Below are 20,467 nucleotides of genomic sequence, written 5' to 3'. Positions count from 1 at the left end.
TGCAACACACAATGACACATAAGAATAAAGGGCCAGAGCCCAGAACAGCCCGTTATGATGACAGTGCTCAGTGAATAAATAGAAAGAAAGATGGAAGGATGAAGCACATGTGAATAGATGGATGAAGAGAGAGCAGCAATTATCTCAGCTCAAAGAGTAAGATGGCCTCCTGTGAAATGATCATACAGTTTAGAGGTGTATTTCTGGCTGTGGGGTTTTAAACGTCTACAAGACTTTCCTGCCCGCTGAGATTGAAGAAAACTACTGCTTTACTCCAGCTGACCTACATAATCTTGTGCAAGGCTCAACAATAGAAGCAGAGAGGTTAAACTTATGCTTACTGACTGAAACAACGGGGATCAAACGTTGAAATCTTCTGCATATTATGAATTGCATGCAATTGATCACTATGTCACACTGATCTCAGTTTATATTCATGTCAGACTGTATGGCAGTCAAGACGTGTTAAAAACGGATGCACACAAGACTTGTTTGGAGTTGTACATCAATCCATGACATGATCGGTGACTGAGCCGCATTTGAATTGAAATGGGATTGAAATGGTGGCTAGAAAATAAAAACAATATCTAGCGTTCATTTTGATCATGACTTGACTTGAAAAGAAAAATGGAAAAAAAACAAAGACGATATGTGTGGAGCAAGTGATGGTTTGTTGTTGTCTCACTAATTGCATCATCTGATGCTTCTAGAATTTCGCTTGAGGTCAAATTTGATCGCAACGATCATTAATCGGCTGTCGGTGAACATATCAAACTAGCGATCGAAAACTTCGGATTTTGTAGAAATTTGTAAATTAAATAAAAACATTCTAGCCCTAGCATAATTGAAAAGCTTTCCAGATATAATTTTTATTAACTTGATATGATCAATAAGTCATGGCAACATGACTTATATAACACACACACACACACACACACACACACACACACACATAAAAAATTATATGATCAATAAGTTGACAACATATGTTTCTACATTGCTTTAACTCATCAAAATAAGTTAAACAATTCTCAACTTTTTTTTTTTTTGATTCAACTCTTTTTCTCAGTTTAATGTAATTTAAGTCAAAATGGCTTATACAGCCAAGTTGATGGTACTTCAAAATTTAAGGCAGCAACTGAACTCAAGTTCTCTTTCGAAGGGGAACTCAACACTGCGTCTAGATCAGTGGTTCTCAAACATGTCCTGGAGGACCCCCAACACTGCACGTTTTCTTTGTCTCCCTAATCAAACACACCTGATTCAACTCATCAGCTCATTAACCCATGTGATTTCCCGCGGTTCAGGTCTCTTGGCCGCTGTAGTGGCAAGGCGGGATCTATCGCAGGGATTGTAGGCGGAGTGTGGGAGGAGTCTGACGGGGAGACCTTTTCCTTTCGGGACTCCTCCTGCTAGTTCTTATATTTTTAAGCGCCTACATCAGGCCCTGAGGCTGGACTGATAACGTAAATGGCGTGCTTAGTATATTTTATGATCTACCTTGTGATTAGTCTGGCACAGGGCTTGAGAATAGAGCTATGAATGGCTTGTTGCTAGGTCAATACAGGTTAGTGCTGATCTAAATTAGCATGGGCTATAGTAGGTCCTAGATGAGTGTTGATGTGCCTCCCCCCAAGAGGGGTCTTTAATTAGGATGGCTCCCCTCGAGGTTTTAAAATGGGGTACCTTCACTCCCTGTTGAAGCTCAAACGGCCCCAAAGAACCTAAGAAGTAGGGGTTAATTGATTGACGCTTCTGACTTCTGGCTAGACAAGCCCGTATAGAGTCAATAATGCGATGCCCATTGTGGCTGTGCATACGCACAGCTAATGAGGCAGGCCTTCCCTCAGGATGGCAGAGTGGGTATTTGTTCCTCCTAGTGTCGATCCAGACGCAGTGTTGAGTTCCACTTTGGAACGTCTCAGGTTATGAGTGTAACCATGGTTACTTGGGCTCACCTGCATGTCTCCCTCAGACAAAGAACTTGATGACATCTATAGCAGGTGCCCTCTTATACCCACAGGTGCTCCAGTAGTGACGTCATGGACGGTTGTCGGCCAATGAAATTGTTGTGTGTATACACATGCTTCAGACACCGGTCACACTGATGTAGTTCCCCATAGCGCTGATCTAGACGCAGTGTTGAGTTCCCCTTCTCAGGGAACTATGGTTACAGTCGTAACCTAAGAATTTTTTTTACAGTGTGTGAGAGACAGTGGGAGAGATATCCAAATATCCACAGAGAGATTATAATAAAATGACCAACAGAACCTATAATTAACTTCTGAAATGAATCGGACTGTAATTTGTGTCAGTGACTTTTAAACAAGCCATGCTGCAGGTCACAAACAACAAGGTTTGACAAATACTTGTGCATTTGGGTGATTACCTGTTGCTTGATATAACCATCAACACTCGTTTAAAATTCCTAGACCATAAGCAGAAGGAACAATCATACTGACTGATACTGACTCAATTCCTTATGAACAAACCACTTGACCTTTTATTGGTTTGCCACAGAAACATGTAGGCTGTGTACACACACACACACACACACACACACACACACACACACACACACACACACACACACACACACACACACACACACACACACACACACACACACACACACACACACACACACACACACACACACACACACGGGTTTATGTGTATTACAAGGACACACACACACACACACACACACACACACACACACACACACACACACACACACACACACACACACACACACACACACACACACACACACACACACACACACACACACACACACACACACACACACACACACACACACACACTAACACCCTGACTTGATGCATATCTGTGGTTGGATTCTAATGAGGAAGTTCTTGTTATTATTTCCTGAACCTGTGAATGTTGTTTAAATTCTCTCCCTCTCCCTTTCTTTCTTTTTTTATCTCTCTCTCTCTCTGTTACTCCCTCGCACTTGTGCTGGTGTTCCACTGACCCATATTCCTAGTTCTTTAAAGCTACTGAGTCTGCCTCCAAACTAAAGTAGCACTGACATAAAAAAAACCAGTGACAAAGCAAAACATAAAAGAAATTACAAAGAGAAAAAAAACAAGAAAGGAAACAAATAAGGGCAAAGAAAGAAAGAAAGAAAGAAAGACATTGTTTTTGTTGACCTTTTTATATCCCCAATGACTCATCGCATGATGAATCTAAGACTCCCTCTTTTAAGAGTTATAATCAGACTTTAATTAGACTTCATTACTTTTGGTTTTATAATAATTATGAGAGTTTTGCAGCTATTTTTGTGTGAACATCATGGCAACTAAAGCCATTAAAGTGTTAAGAATAATGCAGAGCAATTAAATCTATTTGATGAGTACAGTAAAAATGCACCGAGCCTTTAAAGGCACACTGCCGATGTGTTTGAAAGGCTCTTCTGCCCAGCAGCCATGTTGGACCGAGGGTCTGATGGAGGATTCGGTTTTTGCCATGGCAACCGATACTGATCCTGAGACTGTGCTTTCCAACATCACACATTATTTCTGCTTTAGCTGTTTGAGTGGATTTAAAAGATGTCCTCTCTAAAAGATGTGTTTGTGAACATATGTTTGTGTTGACAGTTTTATGCATATTTTGTCCTGTACATTTTTTTATTTTTTTTATTTTTTACTAAAGTCATTTCTTTGCTGTCACCGACTCTTCTGCAACAGACCCAGTTTCACCCTTTGCCGCATCATTGGAATATGTTAGGAAACTACCTCCAAAATAGTGCAGAATAGTTACACATGTGCCTCCAAAAGGTAGCCGTGCTCAGCTTCTTGTAAATTTGAGCATTACCCTGTCTATTAAGTCTGGACATATTGCAGTCAATTCCACCAACCACTGTTAGCCTCATAGCATAATTGCCTATAAGTCATGTATTTTAAATAGGACGTAGGCAATTATGCTATGAGGCTAACAGGTTGCATTGTGCTGTAGCCTACACATCTGTATACATACTGAACAATATTTCTTTTTTTATATAAATATTTTTTTCTACACCAAGCGCTCTGTATATATGGCACCCTGTTTAAAATGCATTAGTAGTTGTCTGTTTCATTCCATAATCTGTTTAAAATACTTCTCTTGACTTTCAAAGCTCTTCATGGTCTTGTAGCCTAAAGCAACCAACCTTGAAGTTTTAGAAAGGCACTATATATAAAAAAAACATGATTATTATTAATGTAATAATAATAGTAATAATTATATATAATAATAATAATAATTGTATTTACAAAGAGGTGTGTCATCTTGCAGGACATTTTTATATCTATTTAACTAAAGCAACTCCATTGAGGCAAATGTGCATAATATGTGAAAGGCGACCCTCAGCTAGACACACGAGCTGCCTGCAGCATGACATGCACCAAACATAGGGTCAAAAAGAGCGGATCGTCTGTATGTGAAAATGTTTTAAAAATGATTGTTGCCGGGTGTTTATGTTCGAGGCCGTCATTGCATTTGTGTGTCTTTTCTCTGGAGTGTGTGTGTGTGAGGCTGCGGGCGGTTAGTGATGTCGTTGGTTGAGTATTGAGCTCCCGTCTGACCTACTTTCGTACTTCGCATCAGCTCAGCGCTGTTTACAGGCGCTCGTGAGCGGAGGATGTGGACCCGTTAACGAAAAAACGTAGCCCAGACGCCGAGTCGCGTGCTCTCCTGTTCCGCTCTATTTTGGGATTCTTCAGTTTGCGTGTTTTATGCATATTTTGACTTCTGTCCGACTTCACAGTGGCTCTTTCGTGGGTTGTTTATGGTGAAGGCGAGCTCACTCGTGGCTTGATATGAGAGGCGCGGACGAGGGCAAAAGTGAAGTGTGGACCTGTCCTTAACGCACGGTAAGATATTAGATAAGTTATAATACAAATGATAAAGTAAAGCTGTTAAGTCTGTGGAGCTGTTTTTAACGCGTTTAATAAGCTTGTTGGCTTCCATTGGATCCTGCGCTTTTTCTAGTTATAGTCTATGGGGAAACTAAGTGGGACTCGTAAGTGAATATTGAGAAATTGATGTGTGAGGATGGCGTGGAAACGGAATCACCGGGTCGAATCACTGTACCACGAGCGTTTTCTTACCTTAATCTTTTTATCCCGGGCGCGATGGACTGAATGAGTGCACAATTAAACACGTTCGGTTTTTGGACAATGGAATTATGTTCCTGAAAACTTTCTAATGTTTTGTCTGGGAATTTTGCTGGTTAAACTGCCATATGGTTCCGGATTGATCTGAAATCTTGGAATGCAGTCAAAATGGGTCACTGTTTAATGCGCTGAAACTCCAGCAGCAGAAAACCTGTCTAAGACAATGTCGATGTTATAGGCTATTGAAACTTTTTATAAATGACTTGAATCCATTTGCACTTGTGTGAGAAATACGTAGGAGCTCCTCTGATTTAATTACACTGTACAAATGTTTTCAAATGTTGTGACAGCTCTTTCCACTTGTCATATTGTTCAAAGTGGTTGAAAAGGTGCATGCAATGAACTTAATTTAAGTTGTAAATTCCGCACAACTTTTCCTTAAACGTTTAAGGAAATAACTGTGGTTTTATTTAAATTGTAATAGTTTTGTGGCCTTGGACTCCTGCTGTTTGGGCTGGAAGTGCATGTTTGGGTTCTATTTGTTGTGGTTCAGGAAATTATTTGGACTTTGCAAGTAACAGTTTAAGGATAGCTCATAGCTGTCCATGGACTTTTTTTTTTTGTTGATTTTATATGAATGTATAAGCAGGTGCGATATGCATATAAAGCTAAAAGCTGCCTGCATAATAATAATTAGAATAATTAAAGACTGAAGATTTTAAACAAAATGCTGCTTAAAATTGTTTGGATGAAATCTATTAATTTAGGAAGATCCACAATGAGTTACAAATGAGGAAACTTATTACAATTTTATGATTATTTATTAGGTTATTATAGTTATTATAAGAATATGATGTAGTGTCTTTGTTTTTGGTTGTGGATTAGTTAAAGGGATGAAAAATGAAATTCTGTCATTTTTTTAATTACCCTCATGTCATTCCAAACCTGTATGACTTTTTTTTCTTCTGTGGGGACATAAAAATATATTTTAAATGTCTTTGTGTGTGTGGTTCAGGTATACCCTACTTTGTCTTTACATATACATTTTTGGGTGAACTTTCCCTTTAAGTGATGGTTGTGGGTTAAGTAAATTTAGCTCTAACCTTAACCCTTTCCAAAAATATTTCATGTCAACTACCCTTCAATGTTTAGAGGCAAGTGCGAGCATGAATCTGAGTTCTTGTAATGTCACACATTGTATGTTCATGTGATGGAGAGACCTGTTTGAATGTTTTTGTGCAGTGTGGATGAGTGTGTAGACTTGTAATGGAGCCTTTACCTGGGCCCCCTGGTTAATGGAATGTGTGTGTGCTGCTTTATGGTGTATGGGCCCCTGCATGGTTAAAGACGGGATCTAGGCTTCATGGTAATACTGTAAACAGTGCAGTTTGTTTGAGTGATGCAATAATTCCCTCACCTCTCACATGGGGGTCAGGCTGTTCGCCTCCTGGAAATCACTCATTGTCGTTCTCTTTCTCTGTCCTTATCTGTTTTCCTCTCTCTTGCTCTGGTCAGGAGCGTTTTATCCAAAGCAACTTACAAATGAGAGCAAAAAAGCAATCAGGCCAACATTATGGCAACAATATGCAAGTGATGACTATTCCTACACGAAGCAAGTCTTTTTTATAGAATAGGAAGGGTTAGAATTCATGTGTTAAAGGGTTAGTACACCCAAAATCTCTCACCCTCATGTTGTTCCAACCCCGTAAGACTTTCGTTCATCTTCGGAACACAAATTAAGATATTTTTGATGAAATCTGAGAGCTGGCTCACTCCTTCATAGGCTTCTAGGCAATTTCATTCAGCCGATCCAGAAAAGTTAGTAAAAACATCGTTAAAATAGTCCAAGTGACTACAGTGGCTCAACCTTAAGTTTATCAAGTGACGAGAATACTTTGTGCGCAAAAAAAACAAATATAATGACTTTATTCAACTATTCATTTTCTTCTGTGTGGGCCTCTGACGTGAGTTCACGAGAGTGCCACGACGCATGCGCGAGAACTGAGAAGATGACGCTCACGGTCATTTGATGGGAAAGTGTGAAAGGTAAGCCATTCATTTTGCTTATGAAGCCTATGAAGGAGTGAGCCAGCTCTCAGATTTCATCAAAAATATCTTAATTGTGTTCTGAAGATCCATTTTTGGGTGAACTATCCCTTTAAGTGTTGACGAAAAAGATGCAGCTCGATTTGAGTTAGGCGGATCATTCCACCAGCTTGGAACAGTCAAGGTAAAGGTCAGTGGAAAAGATTTGTGCTCTTTGGGATAGCGCTGTTCACTTGCAGAACTCTAGCTTCTGGAGGGCACACAGGTCTGAAGTATTGAGTTTTGGTATAGGGGTGCAATGTCAGTGGTTGTTGGCAAACATCAGTGCCTTACATTTTAAGCGAGGGGCAATTGGCAACCAGTGCAAGTTTATGAGGAGAGGTGTGACGTGTGCTCTCTTCGGCTCATTAAAGACCACTCTTGCTGCACCATTCTAGATCAGTTGCAGAGATACCTCTTTTCATTTATTTGTGTACTGCACATATTGCCCACAAATTAATCTGTGTTTAGAAGCGCAGAAGGTACTTGATCCTCACTGCTGTTTCCTGACCTCTCCTATTTATGTTGGTGTGGTTTTGTTTGTGAATGTGTGTGATTATGGATGAATGAGGTGCACTTGAAATATTCACCTGGCTGATCTAGAGCAGCATTTACAGTAAGTGCAGGGAGAACACAGCTGCATCATCACAACAGTGAATCAGTACTCAGCTAGATCCTCAGTGCTTTTGTCTCTGCAGTCTTTATTTATAGATGGACAGTCTTTATAGATGGAGTCATTTCTTAAAGTACCCTGTAGTCAATCATTTTATCCCTTAAAACTAATGTTTGATCAACAAAATTTCCTGTGAAAAAAAGAGAAAAAAGTTCATGCCTTAAAATAGCTTGAATGTAACGCTACACCCTTGCTTCATTTAGTATATGCAACCCCATGAATATGCAAATTAGCCACGCCTCCACTCACACCAGCTCAGAATAGCTGATCCACTCGGTCAACTTTACTGTAGTAAACGCTGCACAATGGCAAGTGGAAATACTGGTTTAATTCAGTCATATATGTTTGAACCAGAAACTGATTTAGAAGAAGTGGTGGAAGAGTGAATTATACAGGCTCGTATCAAGTCGATCTGTTAGTGTGGTAATGCGTTTTATGTATCGCTCTCTACAACGTTGGGCACATAACAGTATTTAATATGATTATCCTTTTGCTTGACTACTTTATTAAACAGCTAATAATGTGTTGCTAATGTTACACAAACCATGTTCCCGTTGACCATTTCAGAGTCAGACAGCTGCCTTCTAAAAATCAACATCCTTAGAAACGCTTTGAACAATTTAGAACTTCAGTGGAGAAAGGCATATAGTTCATCATAACATCGTAATATACCGGTACATCATACACATAATTCACCCGCTATATTGCTGTACTTGATTTTTCATATTAACAGAAATATGCTGGGGTAACCTGGCTTCTCTTGAGACTGCCCTGCTTTGCAGCATAGTTATTGATATGCTAAAGCCCGGCACGCTGACGGGATTGGTTACTTGGTAGTTTGTGACGTAAGAAAAAACAGCGATTTCAAACCGCGTTTTTGAGGCTGTCTTTTTTTCACTGCATCATAAAATGGCCCTGATATGTCACTAGACATTAAGAAATCATGTTCATTTCAAATACTTATATCACTGACAACAGTAGTCCGGCCAGGATATTGTCATTTAAAAAGTGAAGTTGCAGCCCTCAACTGATGTTGATGTTGTCATCTTGTGTTTTGGCCTGAAGCGCCACCCTCCACCTATCTACCAATCACGAAGTCAGTAGTGTTTCGGCATCGGGGTTGCCAGCTCTGCTCTAGTTACCACAGCTACATAGCAGCCTACGTTCCTGCTGGATCCTGCAGCCTATCTGGCAACCTGGAGTCAGGGGGGAGGGGGAGGGGATACACCGCTCTACAGTAATTTGAAAGTGATTGCAGTACCAGTTTTGGCCACAATCTTACATACGGCTCCTTTAAAGGGGACATATCATGCTAAATGCACTTTTTTAGCCCTTAAATGCATTTTGTTGTATATTTGGAGTGTTTAGAAGTACAGAAAAGATGAAATTATTCTCTTCAGGTGCTTCGTTGATATCTTTATATTCTGTTTTGGTCATATTTTTCAACCGGTTCAGATTTTTCTGTTATCTATGACGTTTTTTGAACTATCACGTCACAGTATTTGCAGCGGAACTGCCAAATAAGGACATTGACTTCCGGCCCAACACTTCGAGCAATCCGCCATTATTATTTCTCGCTGCAATTTTGTAGTCCAAGCTAAAGGATGCAGAAGTTACGAGAGGGTAAGTTAAAATGTTCGGTTGTTGGATGTAGTAACCCACACGCTTCATTACACCGTCTAATTTAGATGAACTGCCGCGCTTGTGACAGGAGCATGTTTAACTGAAAGAACGAGCAGAGAGAGAGACCCGGTCGCGCGCGCGCTCACTCTCTCTCTTCAGAGCCAGGCGAAAGTGTAAACAAGACATCACCGTCTCCAAACTAGACGCTGTCTTGCTCTCTCTCCCTCGGACATATTAATCAAAATAAATCGACACGGTGGTAAAAGGTCGGAAGACCAAAGTTTCATGTGTAAATACAGTACACACCATTGCGATACATCCATATGAAGACGTTGTTCTGCAGGTTCGTCGTCTTCATTTTCATCTCGCTCCGGCTCTGGCTCGAACATGTAAGGCTGGCTGGACAAGTCTTCCGTTGTTGACATTTTGTTAATAATGTGTGTATAAAAGTTTCTGTGCGCTAGATAATCCTATCTCTGCTACCAGACTACAAAAATGGCCGAACGGGGTGGAGTTGAACCGAGTGTCACCGCTACAACCTGGAGAGGGGGCGGGGTATGAAGTGTCTCAATATTATTTAAAGAGACCGCACCAAAACGAGTTGCTTTCAGAAGCACATTAAGGCCTCATTATGCTTCTGCGTCAACTCCACGGCGTAGCTACGCCGTCACTCCAACGGCGTCGTGACCGTTTTATGGTTCTGCGTCGGGTTGCGTTGCATCGCGGTGCATTTCACCGCCAGAACGCTAGGGGGGTGGTGTGGTTCGCGAATCTCTTTCCTATATTTTCTAACATTATAAATGTCTTTACTGTAACTTTTGATCAGTTTAACTCATCCTTCATGAATAAAAGTATTGATTTAATTTATTTCTTTCCCCCCTAAATAAAATTAAAATTCTTATTGTCCCCAAACTTTTGAAGGGTAGTGTTTAATGTTACAAAAGCTTTCAGTTTCAGATAAATGCTGTTCTTTTGAACTTTCTATTCATCATAGCATCATGAAATAGAAATGTAAATAACTGTTTTCAACATTGATAATAATCATAAATGTTTCTTGAGCATCAAATCATCATATTAGAGTGATTTCTGAAGGATCATGTGACATTGAAGACTGGAGTAATGATGCTGAAAATTCAGCTTTGATCACAGGAAAAAATTACACTTTAAAATATATTAAAATAGAAAACAGTCATTTTAAATTGTCATAAAATATGTTTTGTTTTATTGTTTTTTATATACTAAACACAGCCTTGGTGAGCAGAAGAGACTTCTTTTAAAAACATTAAAAATCTTACCGATCTTACTAAAACTTTTGACCAGTAGTGTATAACACAATAAAAAAAAATAAAAAAAACAGTTTATCACCCATATACATATGCATATATTTTTGTGGGCTTTATACAAGAATTGAGCAGTATAAAAATGTTTAGAGGGTATGTAGTGAACTTTTATAATTATTGCCACACATTTCTATACAATGAGTATATTATATTCCAAGACATTTCACTTTATTAATTATAGAAATACTTTTAGATACTTTACCTTGTATGTATCTGATGTGTGGTTTCCAGCTTAAAGGGATACTCCACTTTAAAATGAAAATTCTGTCATCATATTCTCACCCTCATGTTGTTTCAAACCTGTATGAATTTCTTTCTTCTTCTGAACAGAAAGGAAGATATTTAGAAGAATATCAGTAACCAGACAGTTTCTGGTCTCATTGACTTCCATATTATATTTTTTCCTACTATGGAAGTCAATGGGACCCAAACACTGTCTGGTTACTGACATTCTTCTAAATATCTTCCTTTCTGTTCAGCAGAAGAAAGAAATTCATACAGGTATCCCTATTATTTCTAATGCAACACCATCAATACTTAATAATATTTCTGCGTTTTCTTTATAATTACCAAACATCATTACCTTCGTTTTATTTAAATTCAAAGATAATTTATTAATATCCATCCATATTTTTAGTTTTACTAATTCTTTATTTACTGTCTTTATAAGTGTATTATAATTATCAGTATGAGGGTGCAAATGTTCAGTCTCATACAACATCTTGTGAACACTTGAGGCTTTAAAGCGGGAGGGGGAAACCGGAAAAGCTACACTCCGGAAATGATGTATAATCTGACCAATCACAGCCCCTGCGGTCTGCGTCACCGCGACGCGTAGTTACAATTTTTTGGAGGTGCACGTCGAGCTACGGCGGAGGGGTCGCGTCGAGGTTCGCGTCGACGCAGAGGGGTCCGCGGGGGTACGCCGTCGATTCGACGCAGAAGCATAAAACAGGCTTTAGAAAAGGGGTAGAAAAGGGGCCTGTGGAGCTATAATAATGAGGAATTCAGACCCAAGCATTGCAGTTCCGCTTTATATAGACTACAAATGTATGATTTATATGTAAAAAGGAACAATTTAAAAGCATGATATGTCTCCTTTAAGGAGAAAATACTCAGCAATGGTGTTGACTGAATTTGCATGGTTTGTCTTAAAGCATATTAACAACACCACATACATATAAACAACATTAAAAACTATTTTTTACCACAAAAAAAAAATGTTATGCCAATTTTTGATGTGCATTCTGCACTGTGAAATTATTTACAAAATACAGTAATTAGTAACATTAATCAAACATTTTTTATTTTATACATGAACTTAAAAAAAATAAATGTATGCAGTCTATTTTATTTGTTATATTCCTGAATAGGCTAAATGTGCTATAATTACTTATGCCCTTGATGGCATAACAACAATGGCATAGGGATTTATTTTATTTTGTGGGAGTTTTTGTGTAACTTTATAATATTTAATACATTGAAAAGCTTTTTATTTACGCATGCTGCTGCACTTCACAAACACAGATCTTTGAGGCTATACTTGTGAAGTATCATAGTCTCAATTGTTTTCATAAAGTATTGTAATGATATTTTCAGTAACCCTATCTCTAGCCCTAAACCTAACCCTCACAGAAACCTGTTGACATTAGTGGATGTAAAGCAAGACATGATGGTCTCAGTATTTTCTCAGAATTGCTAGGTCTCAGTATAGTCCAAATTTAGCAAACAAGTGCACACCTAAACCTATTCAGGCCTGCAGGATTTTTGTTGCATGACTTTTGGGCTCAGTGCTGCTCTTTATCTCAGATGTGTTAGTGTTGACTACATATATCTGCATTTGCGTTTCTATTTTCCTTAATCTGTTAATATTAATTTTAGTGTGCTTTATTGGCATGACATCCAACTTTATATGCATCATCATCACCCTGTTGGGAGCATGTGTAGATTAGTGCCACCCCTTAACATTGATGCACGCAGAAAGTGCAGACTGTACATTTTTTATTAATTGGTAACTTGAATATAAAAGTGCACGTATACACTGATAGAGGCAAGGCAGATCACTCACCAGATGCACATAGAAAAACAGTAAAAACGGTAATATTGTGAAATATTATTGCAATTTAAAATAACTGTTTGCTATTTGAATATATTTTAAAAATGTCACTTCTTCCTGTGATGGCAAAGCTGATTTTTCTGCATCATTACTCCAGTCTTCAGTGTCACATGATCCTTCAGAAATATTCTATTTTGCTGCTCATGAAACATTTCTTATTATTGATTTGTGCTGCTTAATGTTTTTGTGGAAACCGTGAGGTATTTTTTCAGGATTCTTTGATGAAAAGAAAGTTCAGAAGAACTTTTTAATTTTTAATTAAATTTTTTTATCTTTATTTATTATAAATGTCTTTACGGTCTCTTTTTAATTAATTGAGTGTCCTTGCTGAACAAAAGTATTAATTTCTTTAAAAATCTCTCTGATCCCAAACTTTTGAATGCTAATGTAACTCTTTTAAGCTATGAAGTCCATGCTTGTGTATATATAATGGACCTTATTCATGAAGAACAAGCAGAACAAATTTCTGTCTGTGTCATTCGTAAAACCATGCATAAATTGTTGCAATCAATTACGTTTGAGCGATTTGTTCTGCTCGTGTTTCATGAACTAGGCCCATACACACATCTCTGGGCTAATATCGCATTAACACTCCTGTAGCACTGCTGAAGCTGTGTGTGTTTTCCTGTTGCTGCTGTAACATTCTCGAGTGATTCCAGCCCTTCCGGAATTCTCCTGGGGCCTCTATCAGCTCTCGCCCTGAGTGTGATCCTTGTGCTCTTTCTGAACCCAACATGTCCGGTGTGTGGGTGTTTATATGAGCGAGTTCAGGTGTCTGTAAGCTTGCGTGCATTTATGTGTTAATTTATCCATGTTTAAGTGGGTGTTTGTGAATAGATTCATATTAGTGAGATAAATCATGAGAGACAATGGCGAAAGAGTCTTATGAAACTCTTATGATACTGAGATAAAAGGATAATCTCCTCACTGACCTCTGTACTCTGCATTTGTACTCTGTTTATTATATGTGCTGTGTGTGTGTGTGTGTGTTTCCTTGTAGCAGACACACGAATGGATGTCTCTTCAACTAGGAAATGTAGTTTTTGTAAACCACATTTCACACATATTATATTAATTTGTTTTAGTACGTGATTTGACAATTGACGATCCTGTTCACATTTTGTTAGTTAGTTTGTTTTCTTAAATCACGTTAATTAAAAAAATTATAATAATTGCCCCCTGGAATTGATTTGATAATTACCTTTATTACATGTGTTGCATGTATTTGTGTTGTTTTATGTCAAATACTTAAATTTAAACAATTACTTAAATCAGTCTGAAGCTGTCTGTCTACACTGCAAAATGAATCTCTTACGTAGTAGCTGCACTTTATTTATGTTGAGAGAATTTGTGAGCGCACGCACTGAACAAAATTCAGTGGTGACTAGTAATTGAAACGCCACCGATTGGCCATTGCAATCATAAGCTCACCTGTGTGTGATTGGTTCTAATGTTCAATGCTTCAAATTTTTTTAAATAATAGGCTATGTCAAATATAATCTGATCTACACTTTTTTTTTAAATTCACTTTCTAATTAATCGCTTAAGTTGTCATAGATTTAGTTTAAAGTGCCCCATTTTATATGTGACTGGTAGACCAGTCATAACAGACTGGGCCATCTAACCAATCAGAGCAGAGCAGGATTGTGGAAAAGAGGGGTTTAGAGGGTCTGAATCTTCGAACAAACCGTTTTCAGAATATTTGAGAAATGTGGTGATGTGCAATGTATATTATAGAGAAAATTAAAGTGTTTTTTGACCTTGGATGCACGCAAACCTATTGTAGGAGACCTCATAATAGGGGCGCTTTAATTGTGCAGGAGCCCCCCAATCCCCCCCATCTTGAATTTGATAATTAACTTCATTTTGGTGTCATTTTTGCCGCAGGCCCTGGTTTTTATTAAGTTGTGAATATTTATTAGGAGTGTTTGAAAGTGTTGCTTATGCTGTCTACTCTGTACTTGTAGTGTGTGTGTGTAATTTAAGGCAACTCTGTAGGTTATTAACATGTTTCTGTATGAGCTATACACATGGCCAGGAGTGTCTGAACTAAAGGTAGATTTTGAGTGGCCAGTCAGGTAGAAACAATGCACGCACATACCGGTACACAAAAAAATATTTGTCTGTCCTGTTTTAGGGGATAAACTGAGTATATTAAGCATGAGTATGTGTTTGGGTAAGGAGGGGTGGCCAGTTGACAATGATTGCTTGTTTTTTTTATGTCTTTGTTTGTGTTCCTGACAGAGACAGAAAAAGAGATATTCAGGTCTTTCTGCATGGGAGAAAGATTTTCTCCTCTTTCCTCCGTGGCTTCCTTTATGTGGTTCACTTTTTCTGTTCTGTCCTCTTTTATGTCTATAAACTTTTCATAAACAATTTATTTGAGTTTTATTGTGCTGTTTGCTGTGTGGATAAAAAAAGAAGCAAATTCACACTGAGAAGAGCCATGTGTTCGAAAGTGAGATGCAGCAACTCAAACTAAGGAACTTTATTTACTGTACATAATTAATAATGTCATAATGACCACTGATGGGTTGTCATGCATGAAAATGAGAAGCAAGTAAAATCTTCTCTAACAGTTGTATAGTTTTCATTATTGATCTTGAAGTAGTATGCTGCTGACTTGGGTTTAGCTAAACTTAGTTCAAGTGTTTCCTGAGTTAATGCAATTTTTTTTATAGCCCTAAGTGATAAAAGTTGTAATTATTAGCACAGAGTTTCTGTCTATTATTAACAGAGTTTGCTCAGAGTGATTGGTGTGTTTAACTCTGCTGTTAAAGATTTTGCTATGTGCCTTTGTTTAGCAGAGATCTAATTCATTCTGATCTATTTTCAAACGGTTTGCTATTAGCAGAGGGTTTTCTGTGTTGTTTTTTTTAATTAGAGTTTGATGCTTTACTATTATCACAGAAAATGTTGTATTAATTTTTAGCAAAGAGTTTGCTGTGTTTATTATTAGCAGAGTTTTTTGTGGAAGTTTACACCTGTTTGGAAGACTTGATTCCGATTGGTTAATCGCTGTGTGCAGTAAAGTTGTCAAATATTTCTGAATAAATATGATCAGGAACTGAGAGTTTTTTTAGGCTATTAGCAAAGAGATAGCTGTGTTCATTACTAGCAGAGTTTGCTGTGTTTATCATGATAGTTTGCTTATTACTGCTGGATAGTTTGATGATTCATTATTGGCAGGCATTTTTCTTTGTTCATCAGAATGATTGCGATGTTGAATGATTATTGCCATAGAATTTGATTTGTTATCATATTTTGCTGTTCGTTATGAGCAGGGGAATTGTTGTGTTCATTCTCAACAGAGTTGTTTATTATTAGGAAAGTGTTTGTGTTAATTACTGGAAATGTGTCACCATAGTCAACTAGATGAATAATTGTCCAACAGTCTTGTCAATTAGTGAGTTTTTAAAGAAAATAATGCTTAATTAGCTTGGTTTGTTTTAGTGTTGTTAATAATAATAATAATAATAATAATTCATTACATTTATATAGCGCTTTTCTCAGCACTCAAAGCGCTTTACATAGAAGGGGGGATCTCCTCAACCACCACCAATGTGCAGCATCCACTTGGATGATGCGACGGCAGCCATATTGCGCCAGAACGCCCACCACACACCAGCTTACTGGTGGAGAGGAGACAGTGATGAAGCCAATCAGTATATGAGGATGATTAGGAGGCCATGATGGACAGAGGCCAAGGGGCAAATTTGGCCAGGATGCCGGGATTACACCCCTACTCTTTCGAAAGACATCCTGGGATTTTTAATGACCACAGAGAGTCAGGACCTAGGTTTTACGTCTCATCCGAAGGACGGTGCTCTTTGACAGTATAGTGTCCCCGTGACTATACAGGGGCGTTAGGACCCACACAGACCACAGGGTGAGCACCCCCTGCTGGCCTCACTAACACCCCTTCCACCCCTTCCAGCTGAAGTCAGCAGCCATTAAGGCATTAAAGGGTTAGTTCACCCAAAAATTGGGGGTAAATAAAGGCCTTTTGAAGCGAATCAATTCGTTTTTGTAAGAAAAATATCCATATTTATAACTTTATAAACTACAATCGCTGGCTTCCGGTAACGGCCGAACGCAAGTCAAGTTCCGGCGTAAGAGTGACCTCTGACCCGACGCATGACGTATTGATGAACGCGGAAGCACAGAGGATAGAGCAAAACAAAACACCAATCATGAATTAGAAGTCTAAAAAGATATATTTTTTAAAAGAAATGTTGGAGGATTTTGATATAAGAGAAGAGGAGCTTGAGTTTGTGGCAACAAAATATATTTTTTTTAAATTCTGTTTGTTTGAACCGCAAGATCTACTCTCACCTAGGCTTACCCTTTACTCCTGCATCCTACGTCAGAAGTTAATCTTCAGCTGGAACTCGACGTCACATACGACCATCACCATAATCCAGTGATTACAGTTATTAACTAACCCTTTAAAACCTACAGCTGTACACGTCAAGTAGAGCTGCACGATTCTGGATAAATTGAGAATCACAATGTTTTGTTTCAAACAGATATCAAAATTCTCCCATGATTCTGAACAGACAACTAAAAATAACATGTAATTTGCTAGAGGTTCTGACTAAATGTTAATTTTCAGTTTATATAAAAAAGGTTTGAATTATATATTTAATTAATCACTCAAATACTTCACTTGTTCCATTACTGGATGAATCAGCATTTAAAAAAAAATCTTTTGAATGAATGATTCAATGACAAATACTTTTTTTAAAGGAACACGCTGACTTTTTGGGACTTTAGCTTATTCACCGTATCCCCCAGAGTTAGATAAGTCCATACATACCTTTTTCATCTCCGTGCGTGCCGTAACTCTGTCTGACGCAGCCACCGCTAACTTAGCTTAGCACAAAGACTGGAGGTAAACGGCTCCAGATAGCATACTGCTCACAATAAGTGACAAAATAACGCCAACATTTTTCTATTTACATGAGTTGTGATTTGTATAGTCACAGAGCATTTACAAATAACAAGGTCACATGAGACACAGCCATCTTCTAACCGTATACATACTGGGAACTATATTCTCAGAAGGCGAAGCACTGCTACTTCTGTGGAGTGATTTATCTAACTATAAACTTTTATCCCAGTACTTCTGTGATAATATGAATATTTATAAAATAACAATAACAATACAATACTGTGTGGTTGAAAATACTGTTTGTGAAGCTGTTCCATACCTATACATGATAACTGTGGCAGAATTGTATGTTCCGCTGTGATTTTGTCAAAGGCGAATTGTTGTCATTTCGGAATGAAATCCCGTGGGTGTTTGAATCGAGATTGCAATCTTTTAACGATTAATCGCGCAGCTCTAACGTCAAGTCAATTTTATTGGTATAGCACATTTCACAATACACATTGCTTTACAGAAATTCATATTGTTAATGTTTATAATACCTTTAAGACGTCATGAAATGGATGTCCAGATAGTATATTCTTCTCTGGTGATTTACGTCTGAGTAAAACAGCTTCTCGAACAAGAAAGATTGTAGGATGGGACTTGATTTTTCTCCATTGGGTATTGATTGGATGGTTGGATGGATCAGTATGGTTTGCTATTGCTGTGATCTCATGTGATTGACAGGTTGTCCTGTCCTTGCGCAGGGAGGGGAAGTTATTTTGATTAAAAATTGAGCGCACATGAATAAAATAAAATAAAGATGTTCACTGTTTACGGATAAGTCATTTATAATATATAATAATAATAATAATAATAATAATAATTCATTACATTTATATAGCGCTTTTCTCGGCACTCAAAGCGCTTTACATAGAAGGGGGAATCTCCTCAACCACCACCAATGTGCAGCATCCTCTTGGATGATGCGACGGCAGCCATATTGCGCCAGAACGCCCACCACACACCAGCTTACTGGTGGAGAGGAGACAGTGATGAAGCCAATCAGTATATGAGGATGATTAGGAGGCCATGATGGACAGAGGCCACTGGGCAAATTTGGCCAGGATGACAGGGTTACACCCCTACTCTTTCGAAAGACATCCTGGGATTTTTAATGACCACAGAGAGTCAGGGCCTCGGTTTTACGTCTCATCCGAAGGATATATACTATACTGCAATGTTCCATAAAAAAATAAGAATTGTCAATTTTTATTTAATGGTGACTTTAATGGCTAATTGTTAACATTTAGCAGTTTAGAGCACATGCAGAGACATCGCAACTCTATTTCTTGCGTCATAAGAAATTGCATTTTAAGACAGTTTGTCAATTTAATAGTTTGTCTTTGCGCCCTGTTCTTTTCTTTTGTACTACTTTCAGATGCTCTTGACACAAGAACAAATCCTATCATATAATATCCTGAGAATTTGCTGTTTATTATTAGCAGAAAGTCTGCTGTAGTCAGCATTAGCCGAGAGTTTTCTGCATTTTTTCTTTGTGTTCCTTTGCTTTCATCATCTTTTTCAATTTCATTTTTTAATGTGAATTAAATACGAAACTGTAGTTCAAAGGCTTGAACTATTTGTCAGACACACTTACTGTGGATTATTCTGAAAACTTGGACAGAACACAATGTCTATGTGCGTGCGAGTAATCTGTGTCTGTATACAAGTGTGTGTTTGTGTGTGTGTGTGTGTGTGTGTGTGTGTGTGTGTGTGTGTGTGTGTGTGTGTGCACCTACTGTATGTGCACCTACTGTATGTGCTGTATTTCTAAGAGTTGTGGAGGTGCTGTATTATAATTCCATCTGGTTGTACTAAATCTTGCAGCTTCTCATTTGTGCTTGTCTGGTCATCATCACAGTTTTGCTGAAACTATTCTTAACCAACTCATGTATGGTAAAAATCATAAAGAATCTCTCTCTCTCTCTCTCTCTCTCTCTCTCACACTCATTGAGGCAGCTTAATGGTATGAAATTGTTGTGAATATATTAAGTAAATTGCAAACACTCCCATTTTTGTAAATTTTGTCTAATGTATAGCAAGCGCTGGGTGAAACACATTTCTCTTACTAACAGTTTTTGGTTTAAAAACTTTCCATTACAACCTTATATTTCTAAGACACTGAATATTTTTCTTTTCATTTTGTCCTGAAATACAAACTTTGCCTTTACCATTGGCTAATCTCACAGGTCTGTCAGTGTGATGTTTTGCAGTGCGAAACATGTTTTAAGATAGTATATAAATGAAGTGTGTGTGTTTGTGTGTGAATATAGGTCAGTCATTGTCTGACACACACCTCTTCTCAGCTGATAGGTAAGAACTGTCAGATTTATGGAATTATGTCCAGAAACTACAGTTGAGATGTGACGTGTGTGTATATAATATATGTCATTGTCAACTAGTTGTTCAGGCAGACTGTTTTGAAAACAGATTTGTGCATCCCTAGTTCATCTGCTATTTTCTCTGCTTGTATTATACTTTTCCATTTATATTCTTTGTGTAGGTGGCGCTTCTTACCAAATTGACTTGCATTACTGGAAAATGTCCAAACAAGCAGCCAAAAATAGACAGTTT

At 38.1% G+C, this 20,467-nt stretch overlaps 1 protein-coding gene across 4 annotated transcripts in view; it reads left to right on the top strand.

Annotated features, from left to right (window-relative positions):
* The window catches only part of npas2 (neuronal PAS domain protein 2), a 67,384-nt gene that overhangs the window by 18,466 nt on the left and 28,451 nt on the right, over window positions 1–20,467 (top strand). The window contains exon 1 of one of the 4 annotated variants that reach the window (XM_082169895.1): window positions 2,804–4,877. The exons of the other annotated variants lie outside the window; for them this stretch is intronic. The gene's annotated coding sequence lies outside the window, so the exon portion shown is untranslated. Of the gene's footprint in view, window positions 1–2,803; window positions 4,878–20,467 lie in introns of those variants that run through there. 4 annotated transcript variants of the gene reach the window in all.

The sequence above is a fragment of the Leuciscus leuciscus genome (assembly GCF_965113295.1).
Source record: "Leuciscus leuciscus genome assembly, chromosome: 5".
Lineage (NCBI taxonomy): Eukaryota > Metazoa > Chordata > Actinopteri > Cypriniformes > Leuciscidae > Leuciscus > Leuciscus leuciscus.
The sequence above is the reverse complement of the archived record's forward strand: the minus strand, read 5'-3'. Positions and strand labels throughout refer to the sequence as shown.